The sequence below is a fragment of the Aegilops tauschii genome, chromosome 1, assembly GCF_002575655.3.
Source record: "Aegilops tauschii subsp. strangulata cultivar AL8/78 chromosome 1, Aet v6.0, whole genome shotgun sequence".
Classification (NCBI taxonomy): Eukaryota; Viridiplantae; Streptophyta; class Magnoliopsida; order Poales; family Poaceae; genus Aegilops; species Aegilops tauschii.
In genome coordinates, this window is record NC_053035.3 from 404,235,645 (window position 1) to 404,249,125 (window position 13,481).

The window sequence follows — 13,481 nt, forward strand, 5'->3', positions numbered from 1 at the left end:
GAGTGGATCACTGGACAGCGGTCAAGAACATCCTGAAATACCTGAAAAGGACTAAGGATATGTTTCTCATTTATGGAGGTGACAAACAGCTCATCGTAAATGGTTACGTTGATGCAAGCTTTGACACTGATCTGGACGATTCTAAATCACAAACCGGATACGTGTTTATATTGAACGGTGGAGCTGTCAGTTGGAGCAGTTCTAAACAAAGCGTCGTGGCGGGATCTACGTGTGAAGCGGAGTACATTGCTGCTTTGGAAGCAGCAAATGAAGGAGTCTGGATGAAGGAGTTCATATCTAATCTAGGTGTCATACCTAGTAAATCGGGTCCAATGAAAATCTTTTGTGACAATACTGGTGCAATTGCCTTGGCAAAGGAATCCAGATTTCACAAGAGAACCAAGCACATCAAGAGACGCTTCAATTCCATCCGCGATCAAGTCCAGGTGGGATACATATAGATTTGCAAGATACATACGGATCTGAATGTTGCAGACCCGTTGACTAAGCCTCTCTCACGAGCAAAACATGATCAGCACCAAGACTCCACGGGTGTTAGAATCATTACTATATAATCTAGATTATTGACTCTAGTGCAAGTGGGAGACTGAAGGAAATATGCCCTAGAGGCAATAATAAAGTTATTATTTATTTCCTCATATCATGATAAATGTTTATTATTCATGCTAGAATTGTATTAACCGGAAACATGATACATGTGTGAATACATAGACAAACAGATTGTCACTAGTATGCCTCTACTTGAATAGCTCGTTGATCAAAGATGGTTATGTTTCCTAACCATAGACATGAGTTGTCATTTGATAAACGGGATCACATCATTAGGAGAATGATGTGATTGACTTGACCCATTTCGTCAGCTTAGCACTTGATCATTTTAGTTTACTGCTATTGCTTTCTTCATGACTTATACATGTTCCTATGACTATGAGATTATGTAACTCCCGATTACCGGAGGAACACTTTGTGTGCTACCAAACGTCACAACGTAACTGGGTGATTAAGGTGTTCTACAGGTGTCTTCGATGGTACTTGTTGAGTTGACATAGATCAAGATTAGGATTTGTCACTCCGATTGTCGAAGAGGTATCTTTGGGCCCACTTGGTAATGCACATCACCATAAGCCTTGCAAGCATTGTAACTAATGAGTTAGTTGCGGTATGATGCATTACAGAACAAGTAAAGAGACTTGCCGGTAATGAGATTGAACTAGGTATTGAGATACCGACGATCGAATCTCGGGCAAGTAACATACCGATGACAAAGGGAACAACGTATACTGTTATGCGGTTTGACCGATAAAGATCTTCGTAGAATATGTGGGAGCCAATATGAATATCCAGGTTCCGCTATTGGTTATTTACCGGAGACATGTCTCGGTCATGTCTACATAGTTCTCGAACCCGTAGGGTCCGCACGCTTAAAGTTCGGTGACGATCGGTATTATGAGTTTTTGTGTTTTGATGTACCGAAGGTAGTTCGGAGTCCCGGATATGATCACGTACATGATGAGGAGTCTCTAAATGCTCGAGACATAAAGATCGATATATTGGACGACTATATTCGGACACCGGAAGTGTTCTGGGCGGTTTCGGAGAAAATCGGAGTGCCGGAGGGTTACCGGAACCCCCCCCCCCCCCGGAGAAATAATGGGCCTTATGGGCCTTAGTGGAGAGAGAGAGGGCTGGCCTAGGGCAGGCTGCGCACCTCTCCCCCTCTGGTCCGAATTGGACTAGGAGAGGGGGGGCGGCGCCCCCCTTTCCTTCTCCCTCTCCCCCTTCCTTTCCCCCTCCTAGTAGGAGTAGGAAAGAGGGGAGTCCTACTCCTACTAGGAGGAGGACTCCTCCTCCTGGCGCGCAATAGAGGGCTGGCCGGCCTCCCCCCCCCCCCATGCTCCTTTATATACGGGGGCAGGGGGCACCTCTAGACACACAAGTTGATCATTGATCCCTTAGTCGTGTGCGGTGCCCCCCCCCCTCCACCATAATCCACCTCGATCATATCGTAGCGGTGCTTAGGCGAAGCCCTGCGTCGGTAGCAACATCATCACCGTCAACACGCCGTCGTGCTGACGGAACTCTCCCGTGAAGCTCTGCTGGATCGGAGTTCGTGGGACGTCATCGAGCTGAACGTGTGCTGAACTCGGAGGTGCCGTGCGTTCGGTACTTGGATCGGTCGGATCGTGAAGACGTTCGACTACATCAACCGCGTTCTCATAATGCTTCCGCTTACGGTCTACGAGGGTACGTGGATGATACTCTTCCCTCTCATTGCTATGCATCACCATGATCTTGCGTGTGCATAGGAAATTTTTTGAAATTACTAAGTTCCCCAACAGTTTGGAAGTTAGCGCATCGACTTCAACATCACCATGGCCCCCAAGAAAAAGGGGATCACAGCAATCTGGTAGTCCGGAGCCGGCCCGTCCGCGCCAGCGCGAGCAGGCGACCGGATGGCCACAGATGGTGTCGGGGACGTGGCCCGCGAGAATCCACGACACTCTGGCAACCGGAGCCAAGCGAGCGGCGTCGTTCGAGTCTGAGACGACGAGCCGCACGCCGCTGGGTCCGGGGGCGGGGCCGTGCTGCCCACGAGCGGCGCGGCAAACTCTACGGTGCCCGAGCTGGCACCCGTGCCGCAGCCTTCCCAGGCCGTGCACGATGAGCGACACTGCGACGCCGGAACTCTCGGGCACCGCTGCGGGAAGAGCCCTGTGCACCACTCTCAGAACGCACCAGGCCGGCGTATGCGCCCGGATGCCGGCGAAAGCGGCGTGCGACCATGAGACCGTGACAGAGCTCCTTCTAACTTGGTTAGAAGTCAGAGCGCATCGCGGTCCACGTGGCTTTCGCCACCGCCCACGCCAGCAGAAGTGCTGGCGCACGTGCAACTGCTCCTCGACTTCCCCCTGCTGCGGAGAAGCTCAACGAGTGGAGGGCCACCATCCGAAGCCTCATCAGCTTCGCCAATAAAGACGAGCCGCTCCCAGCGGGACCCTGATGCCGGCGTACTGTCGAGCCAGAGCATGCCAGCGGTGGGAGGACCAGAGATGTTGCGACCACGGTGCACTCCCTCCCCCACGGCCGCGATAACAGCCACCAGCTCGTCGGGCCGATGCCTGTGACAACGTTTCCACAGCGTCGTCCGACCCGCGAACTAGCTGTGACCAACGTCGAGTTCTTCAAGAGCAAGCTCAGGAAGACACTCGAACTACCATCGAGCGACAGCGAGAGGCGCGCCATCAGTCGGATCGGCGTGCGGGGCCTGCTATGGACCACCCAGCACCGGGGGGGCTCTGGCGACCTGCCTTACGAGGTAGGTTGTCCGGCCTTTACCCGAGAGTTGCGGCAGTTCCAGTGGCCCTCCCACCGCACGTTAAAGCCTGATGTTGGGGAAAAGTACAATGGCAAGACTCACCCGTCGGAGTTCCTCGGCATCTACACCATCGCGATGCAAGCCGTCGGGGCTCGCGATGACAAGGTGCTGGCCAACTACTTTCCATTGGCGCTTAAGCCCAACGTCATGTCGTGGTTGATGCACCTGCCGGTAGATTCCATCTCTTCCTGGTCGGATATGTGCCACGAGTTTGTTGGCACCTTTACCGGAGGTCACCAAGCTCCTGGCCAGGCAAGTGACTTGCATGTCATCCCCCAGAAGGATGGCGAGTCCATGCGTAAGTACATACAAAGATTCAGCCGTGTGCAGTACACCATCCCCGACATTCATCCCGCCGCTATCATCAGTGCGTTCCATCAGAACGTACACAACCGCAAGATGCGTGAAGAGCTGGCAATGAACAAGGTCAAGGATGTAGCCGAACTTTATATTCTAGCTGATAGATGTGCTCGGGCTGAGGAAGGAAGGAAGTACCCCGGCAAGGACACCGGCGCAGAGACCGACTCCATGGACAAAGACGCCGCCGCCCCGGCGAAGAAGGGTCGGCGCTGCAACAGGAAGCGTAAGGGCAAGACTATGCTTGCCGTTGAGGGATCCGGCAACCCCGGCGCCGCCAACAAGGCCAAGGCTGACGACCCTAGCAAGGACGTTGCCGGGTGTGCCGCCTGCCGGGCCTTCGCGGCCGCCGACAAGCCAGGAGGCTCCGACAAGCAGTACTGCAAGATCCACCGCACCAAGGGGCATGACCTCCAGAACTGCCGACAGGTTGAGCTGCTTGCAGGAAAGCAGAAAGCTGAATATGAAAGGCGGGACAAGAAGAAGGGTCGGGATGGCGCCGAGGGGTCCGACAAGAAGCGTGGCGGCCAAGGAGGTCGCCGCAGCAAAGATAATCAACAAGAGAGGCCCGCTCGGGGCCGCAACAAGAAGGAAGAAGATGATGATCATGACGAGGACGACGAGTCCGGCGAGCACGAATTCCAGAAAGCTACAGAGGCTATGTGCGTCGACGGTGGCGCCTTGCTGCACACCTCTCACTACCAACTGAAGTAGTGGGCGCGTGAGGTCACTGCGGCGGAGCCATCGTTCGATGCCCAGAAGCCACTGAAGTGGTCCCGCACGCCCATCATTTTTGACACCGAGGATCACCCTGATCGCACAACTGCGGCCGGGTGTTTGCCGTTGTTGGTTTCACCAACAATACGCAACCTCAAGGTGACAAAAGTGTTGGTTGACTGTGGGGCGGTCTGAATTTGATCCCGCCCGCTGTGATCAAGAAGCTGCAGATTCCTGGTGGAGATGTCGAGGAGACGGGAATGTTTCAAGGGGTCAACCCGGGAAGGAGTCGGCCGAAAGGTAAGATCACGCTACCCGTTACGTTTGGGGGCGAGCTGAACTATAGGACGGAGAAGATCGTTTTTTATGTCGCCGAGATCCCCTTGCCGTACAACGGGATCCTTGGCCGCCCAGCACTGGCCAAGTTCATGGCGGCATCACACTACGCCTACAACACGATGAAGATGCCGGGGCCGCTGACCATCATCACCGTCCCCTCTGACAAGAAAGACGCGCTCATTTGCGCCGACCAACTCTACCGAGAGGCAGTTGCAGCAACTGCTGCCAAGGCACTTGCTCCTGCTGCTGAAGCCCCGGGAAGGAAGAAGGCCGGCAACACCCCTTCTGGCGAAACCTCTTCTGGCAAGACCTCTTGCACCCACTCCGGCTAGCGCGCCTCTTTGAAGTGTTGCACTCCCGTTGAGGACGTGCCAGAGAGCTCCATCAGGAAGGGAAAGAAGTCCAAGGCTGCACCACCAGAAACCAAGAAGGTGTCCGTCAATGATGACGGCACGGGCGGGGCTTTCACTATAAGCTCCACCCTCGATAGCAAATAGGTAAGCGCGCTCGTTGCCTTCCTGTGGGCGAATGTTGATGTGTTTGCGTGGCAAGCATCCGACATCCCCGGCGTTCCCAGGGAGGTGATTGAGCACCATCTTGCTCTCTGTCCTCAGGCGCGGCCCGTCAAGCAGAAGGTTAGGAAGCAAGCTTTGGAGCGACAAGAGTTCATCATCGAGGAGATCAGGAAGTTGGAGGCAGCAGGCCTGGTTAGAGGAGTGCTCCACCCTACGTGGTTGGCCAATCCAGTGGTGGTGCGTAAGGAAAATGGGAAATGGAGGCTGTGTATTGACTACACAGATGTCAATAAAGCCTTTCCAAAGGATCCTTTCCCTCTGCCATGCATCGACCAGATTGTGGACTCCACTGCCGGGTGTGACCTGCTGTCATTCCTTGACGCTTATTCAGGATACCACCAGATCTTCATGATGAAGGAAGACGAAGAAAAAACCGCGTTCATCACCCCATGTGGTACATACTGTTTTGTACGAATGCCTTTCGGGTTGAAGAGCGTTGGGTCAAAGTTTGCCCAAGCGGTCCAGATTAGTTTTGAGCCCCAGCTACATAGAAATATGGAAGCTTATATGGACGACATAGTGGTCAAAACCAAGGACAGGGCCACGCTCGTGCAAGATTTAGAAGAAACGTTTGCAAATCTGCGCAAGATCAACCTCAAACTCAACCCAGAGAAGTGTGTGTTCGGTGTTCGGTGTCCCATCTGGCAAACTCCTTCGGTTCTTTGTGCCTCAACGTGGGATCGAAGCAAATCCCGACAAGATCAAAGCAATTGAGCAGATTGAGGCACCAAAACGGGTCAAAGACGTCCGTAGGCTCGTCGGCTGCGTTGCTGCCCTGAGTAGGTTCGTCTCCAAATCTGCTGAGTGCGCCCTCCCTTTTTTCAAAGTTTTGCAAAAGGTAGGTCCAGTAAAGTGGACTTCGGAGGCAGAGGCTGCGCTGCAAGATTTGAAGAGGTACCTCTCCTCCACGCCAACACTAGTCGCGCCTAAACCGCAAGAACCGTTGCTGATGTACTTAGCAGCAACGAATCAAGTGGTTAGCGTCGCGCTGGTGGCGCGGAGGGAACTTGGGGAAGAAGCAGCAGTAGAAGCAGAGCCGTCGGATGATGGGCCGGAGCCCTCCCCGGCAAGGCCCGGTTCCGGCAAGATAGAGTCTGAGCAGATGGGCGAAGTGGGACAGAAGGAGAAGGTGGTGCAGCACCCCGTTTATTTTGTTTGTTCCCTCTTACAGGTGGCTAGGTCCAGATATTCTAGTATGCAGAAGCTACTTTTCGGCCTCCTTATGGCCTCGAGAAAGCTGCGTCACTATTTCCAGGCGCATAAGATCACCGTTGTCACCCGCCTCCCCTTGCAACAGATTTTGCACAACCCAGATGCGACGGGGAGGATTGTGGAGTGGGCATTGGACCTGTCGAGCTTTGGCCTCAAGTTTGAAAGTACTTCAACGATCAAGAGCCGAGCCTTGGCAGAATTCATAGCGGAATGGACCGCAACGCCCGACGAAGAGGTTCAAGAAACCACCCTTCCCGGCATGGAGACCTGCCGCGATTGGGTTATGTACTTTGATGGTGCTTTCTCACTACAAGGTGCTGGTGCCGGCGTGCTACTCATCGCGCTCACCGGAGAGCACCTCAAGTACGTAGTCCAAATGCAATTTCCCCGAGAAAAATCAATGAACAACACGGCGGAGTACGAGGGATTGCTTGCCAGTCTCAGGATCGCGGCAGACCTCGGAATCAAGAAGCTCATCATCAGAGGCGATTCACAGCTCGTTGTTAAGCAAGTTAACAAGGATTACCAGAGCCCGTTGATGGAGGCCCACGTGGATGAAGTGAGGAAGTTGGAAGAGCGTTTTGACAGATTGCAAGCGGAGCATGTTCCCCGAGCGGAGAACGGCATTGCTGACAACCTGTCGAAGCGCGCTGCCCTGAAGTTGCATGTGGAACCAGGTACCTTTGTGCTTCAATTAACTCAACCGTCCATCGAGCCATCAGCAGGACAGAACAAGCGAAGGAAGGCATGCCCTAGCAAGTACTTTCCCGCTGAGCTCCCAGGAGCTGCCGGCAAGGACGTTGCCGGGTGCCCCAAGCTTGCCGGAGAGCAGAAACCCCCGGCGGAGCCCCGAGCTTTGACCATAGAGGCAGCTGCCCTTGCGGCCGAAGATGTTCCTTTAGTCCTAGCCGTCGAGCCTCAGGCTCCGGCATGGGCACAGCACACCGTCCGTTTCCTCCAAACAGGGGAGCTTCCTGAGGAACAAGCAGAAGTAGAGAAAGTAGCACGTCGGTCCAGCATGTACCAGTTTGTGGATGATGCCCTATACAGAAGGAGACCGTACGACGTGAAGTTGAAGTGCATTCCTCGGGAAGATGTACTGAGGCTGTTGGCAGAGATACATGGAGGCATGTGTGGCTCCCACGTAGGGTCGAGAGCCCTTGCCGACAAAGCATTCTGGCAAGCCTTCTTCTGGCCCACCGCCCTCTAGGATGCAACTACCCTAGTAACCAAGTGTGAAGCGTGCCAGTTCCATTCAAAGAAGCTTCATCAACCAGCCCAAGCTCTTCAGACAATCCCTCTTTCCTGGCCATTTTCGGTCTGGGGGCTCGACATACTGGGCCCTTTTCCCCGCGCTGTCGGGGGCTTTGAGTACTTGTACGTCACGATCGACAAGTTCACAAAGTGGCCAGAAGTGGAACCAGTGAGAAAGGTGACAGCATAGTCAGCCGTCAAGTTCATGAAGGGGCTAGTCTGCCGTTTTGGTGTGCCCAACAGTGTCATCACCGACAACGGCACGCAGTTCATGAGCCACACCTTCATGCAGTACATTCAAGACCTCGGCACCAAGGTCTGCTTTTCTTCTGTTGCTCATCCCAGAAGTAACGGCCAGGCCGAGAGGGCGAATGCAGAAGTGCTGCGAGGCCTCAAGACTAGGACTTTTGACAAGATGCACGAGTGCGGAAGGCGCTGGGTTGACGAGTTGCCAACAGTTCTTTGGTCGATCAGAACGACACCAAATCGAGCTACTGGCCAGACACCCTTTGCCCTGGTTTACAGGGCAGAAGCAGTTCTCCCCACGGAAATCATATACGGGTCACCTTGAGTGCTCGCTTATGATGAGCTTGAGCAAGAGCAGCTGCGCCAAGAGGATGTGACGCTCCTTGAGGAAGATCGTCTTCGAGCTGCTGTGCAAGCTGCTCGCTACCAGCAGGCCTTGCGTCGCTATCATAGCCGCAAGGTTCACACCCAAAGCCTTGAGGAAGGCGACCTTGTTCTTCGGCGGATTCAATCCGCCAAGAATTCAAACAAGTTGACGCCAAAGTGGGAAGGCCCTTATCGGGTAATACGGGTCACCAGGCCCGGCGTAGTCCGCCTGGAGACCGAAGATGGCATTTTGGTGAGCAATCCCTGGAATATCGAACATCTTCGCAAGTTTTACCCCTAAGGCGCGGTTGCCGGGAGCCCCGGCAACCCCCATTTTGTACTAGCCTTGCCAGCAAGGCATGTAACTCTATGTACAAAGCCGGGCCCAGACACTGTGCACAGTCAGGGAAAGGAATCCCTTAGTGTGTATAGTTTCCTCTCGATTCCCATGTTTTTGTATATACATATATGCATGCTTGTCCAGGGTACTGTACTGCTTTTTTATTCCAATAAATGTTAGTGGACCACCGTGGTTCCATGCTCTTGCCCTCTCTTCTTTCCAGCCACGGCAAGGGCACGCGATCCCGCCAAGGACCCAGCTCCGGCAAGAAGTCGAGAAGACCGCCCGGCACGGCGATCCCCGGCAAACCAAATAGATAAAGTTTACCTCTTGCCCATTCGTGTTCGTAACCTATGACTTGTGCATTATAAAACCTCACCACTCTTCTTTAAATACTCGGGTGCTCCCATTTTCGGCCCGAACGCTGCTTCAGTCGGAGTGGTCGTATTAGCCCTTGCTAAAAGGAGGTGGACGGGGGGCTGGACCCTTTGTATGTAACCCGGTAGATATGATTCTCCGGCAGGCGCAAAGGGCGCCGGCAGGGCAGCTTGCCGGGGGGACTCGTTTACTTACATTAAGGAGGCGTTTCGCCTCTGCACGAGCATAACGCGTGCACGGGTTCCCGGCAAGGCTAGAATTTTTCATTGACATGCTGATGCAAGAACAGAGGTTACAGGACACAAGCATGGACTCGAGAGATTACATTATCTAGAAATTAAGATTTGGCAAGTTCCTACAATTTAAAAGAAAGATAGGTGCCCCGTGATCTCCGTTCTTGCCCCTTTCCTCCCAGTGCGGCAGGTGAAGGCAAAAAGGAAGCGGCAGGGAACGCGCCGATGGAGAGCTTGACGAGGAAGACCCTCGGCAGGGTGCGTGGCCGAGGGAGGAGGGCAGCGCGGTTAGTTTGAGTCGGAGTCAGCGTCCTCTCGCTTGACGCCCTCGTCGTCGTTGTCGTTGTCCTCCTCGTCACTCCCGCTCGAGGAGGAGGTTTCGTTGTCAGTGGAGCTCTCCACGCAACACCTTAGGCGAGTTCCCAAGTGCCCAAAAACATTGACGGAGAGCAAGCCGTTCTCCATCAATTTGAAGTGGAGGACGAGCCCCTCCGACAGGCTATGGGCACGGGCAAAGGTTTTCCACCCGCGGCGGAGATACATGACATGAGCGGCGGGGAAGTCGACATCGACCCGCATGCTGCCATTCCCGCAGCCCCTCATATGCAGCCTCAAGGCTTGTGGCGGGTCGAGCTCCATCTCTCGAGCGAACGGAGTGGGGAGACGGAGGCGACCGCGCACTCGCTTGTGCAGCCTGATGAAGAATTCATGGGGCTGGTCTCTCCATTGGGGGAGGAGCCGCTGGCGGAGGCGCGGCCGGTGCGCCACCCCGTCCTCCATGGTGGGCTCGGCCTGGCCCCCTCCCTCTTCCTCTCGCGGTCGGCTCCGCCGCCACGAGCTCTTGGGGAGGGGGGCACGCTGTCGAGCAAAGACCCTCGTCGCTGCCATCGGAGCGCCGGCGCGCCCTCTCGCCATTGCGAAGGGAAGGAAGGAGTCAAGATGGAAGGGGATGAATATTGAAGGATTGAAGGATGCTATCCCCCTCCCCTTCTTATAAAGGGGCGGGGTCGGGGCTCGACCGCCCCGCTTAACCAATCCAGCCACCAGGGGCGCAGGGAATCGGGACCGACCCGCTGCTCCAATCAGCGACAACCCGGTTTCCCGCCTTGCCATTAAGGCCCGTGCCCTCCGTGTCCGCCGCCTACCCTCCTTGTGGCATGGAGGACACGTGGCGAGTAGGCCAGAATCGAGAAGACAAGTGAAGCGACTGTTTTCCACCCCGTGGTTGTGGGGCGCGGGCGCCTTGAAGACCACGACCCGAGTCCACTTAGTAAATGAGCCGCGCCCTGCGTTTTCGTCTTTTTATGGGGAAGGCGCGAGCCGCCTCTTTACTATCTGCCACGATGTGATGCAAGCAGGCCGCAACCGCCCCACGCACGACCCCCACGTCACGCATTCAACACGAGTCATGGGGAAGCGCAACTGGCGAGGGAGTTACTGCGGTAAAACTCTGCCATGCATACCCGCGCACCGTTCTGGGCCTGGCCCAATAACGCTCTGCGCTTATATGTGGCCCAGGCCCGAGGGCTCCTGTCGGTGTATAAAAGTAGGGGTCCTTTTTGTACCCCTTTACTTGTGCACGGGCAGTCGCAGCCACACGCCTGCGGCCACGCTTGGCGGAGCTGAGGAAGCGAAGACACAAGACTACCAGAGCGGCGCCAAGCTGAAGGCGCGAGAAGCAGAGGGACGGGGTGGGCTTTCCTCGGCAAGAGCCTTGCCGGGGGAGCTTACGTAGCCCCAGCAAGAGTCTTGTCGGGGCAACTTTCCCAACACCAGCAGAGATGCCACCCTTGAGCCTAAGAGTTCCGACACCGTCGGCAACATTGGAACCAAGGCTCGGGAGGCGCCTGTGGCATGTGGATCTTTGTAAAGACCAAGAACATACAAGACTAGATGAGGACCAGAAGACTGAAATCCCCCGGCAAGATCCTTGCCGGGGACGCTCATGAGACCCCCGGCAAGGCCCTTGCCGGGGACATCTACGAGGCCGCAGCCAGGCCCCCACCTGCCAAGGCTCCACCATCGTTCCAACACAGTAGTCAACCCGCCAGCGAGGCAGGCACCTGCGTGGCGACGTGCAGCTTCTGGGCCAACTCAACGAGCACCTGCGTGGTGGCATGCAGATCTTCGTGAAGACTCCGCCACCGCACCAACTCAACAGTCAGCCAGCCAGCGCGGCGCTGCACGCCTAGTCAGCTTGGACGCGCGTCAGTGCGAGGCGAGGTGGCGACGAGCGAGACGAGCTTCCTTGTCATCCCCGATAAAGTGAGGGAGGACATCGGCAGTGCATTAAATGCGTTTGTCCTACGGTACCAGGCGATAGACTTGTATACAGTACAAGCTTTCCACCTCCTGTGTGCCACTATGGCGACCCCTTTGGCTATAAAAGGAGGCTCGAGGCATACTAGAGAAGGATTCAGACTTTTTGGACCCTGCATGCTTTGTAGCTAGTCCAAGAACACCAGATAAACACAAACCAGCAGGAGTAGGGTATTACGCATCACTTGCAGCCCGAACCTGGAAAAACTCCCCCATGTTGATCTTCTAAACCCGCTCTTTCCACAGCCCCGTGCCCGCCAACCATAGAAGGGATTCCCTGTGATTCCATAGGTGTCCTTTCCACCGAAAGATGGAGGGAGTAGTAGTGAAATTACACCGAATAACTAAATTAAATTGCAGTGACAAAAACACCAACAGTCCAAGCAGGGTGAGTGATGTGACGAAATATTATTCTGTAAACTTCCCTCTCCTGTTGCATATAAAAATATTAAAAGTTTCCAAGTGGTCGTAATCACTGCTTACATGATGTTGGAAGACACGAAAGAAAAACTGCTCTTAGACTTGACTTGTAGTTCACTATGCAAAAGAAATATATGTGTCGACAGGGGTCTCGGTTCAGTTTCTTAGTTCAGTTTCAGTTTCTATTTTTCATTCAGTTCAGTTTTGAAATTTAGTTCATCTTAATTCTTATTCTTAGTTCAGTCCATTTCCATGTCTTAGTTCCGTTCAATTTCTAATTCTAGTTCAGTCCAATTTCTAAATTTAGCTCAATCCAAATCTTATTCTAGATCCATTTTAGATCAATTCTTACTTTAGTCTATATATCTTCTTGTGCGTCCATACAATCTGTAGGAGTACTACCTGGTTGAAGATTGTATCAGATGTTTCTCTTACTATTTTGTTGTTGATTCTTGGACACGGTATACTTTCTTGTATGTTTCATGAAATAGAGCACGTCAAATCTAACTCAATACTCAATAGTGTCAATTTTGTGATGCATATTCTTTCCGTTGAGGAACTGCAGGAGTTTCGGCCAAGGAATAGGAAAATAGGTTTACTTCGAGTGGGTTTTACAATTAGAACCGTTCGGATTTCACTTGAACTTATAGCATCATTGTTTATATTGTATGTTTTTAGCATTCTTGCAACCCTATTAACAACATCTTTTTGTGCAGTGTTTGTTGGTTTCTCTTTCATTTACGGACATCTTGTGCTTGCTGGGTGCAGAATCAAGAAGCCCAATCATCATCAGGGATGAAAAAAGGAGAGAAGCACTGGAAGAGGTACTAGTAGAAGAGGAAGAAGTAATGTGAAAAATGAGATAAATGTGAGAATAGCAAGTAGTAAAGCATGAGAGGGATTCAGATTTTGTCTTCACATTCTTGTTGTACACGTACCTTTGGTCTATAGATGCACCGTAATGGATCTAGGAAGTATGAATGGTTAATACCTCAATGGTGCACTATGCATCTATGGCAGGTTTTTATGCATTTTTAAATGGTTGTGGAGCAATTTAATGGTGCGATATGTACTGAAGTATACATTGTTTAAATGTTTTGTACATCGGCTCATCAAGGTTGTACCATACTGAAATCTGGAGCAGCAAAAAGTATTTATATCCGTTCAAACTCGAGGATACGACAAGTTCAGAGAAAACAAAAGTTCGCAGTTGAGAAGTAGGGGATGATCATTCATATGTCTGAAAATAATTGAGCTTATATACAAAAAGTATTTACATCTGTTCAAACTTAAGGGTACCACAAGTTCACAGAAAAAAAAAGTTGTAA

General features: G+C 53.0%; 1 long non-coding RNA gene across 1 annotated transcript in view; it reads left to right on the forward strand.

Moving 5' to 3' along the window:
* LOC141041466 (uncharacterized) overlaps nucleotides 1-13,184 on the forward strand; it is a 41,663-nt gene extending 28,479 nt beyond the window's left edge. The window contains exon 2 of the long non-coding RNA XR_012201566.1: nucleotides 12,870-13,184. This is a non-coding gene — a long non-coding RNA (uncharacterized lncRNA). The remainder of the gene's footprint in view (nucleotides 1-12,869) is intronic.
* The last annotated feature ends 297 nt before the right edge of the window (nucleotides 13,185-13,481 follow it).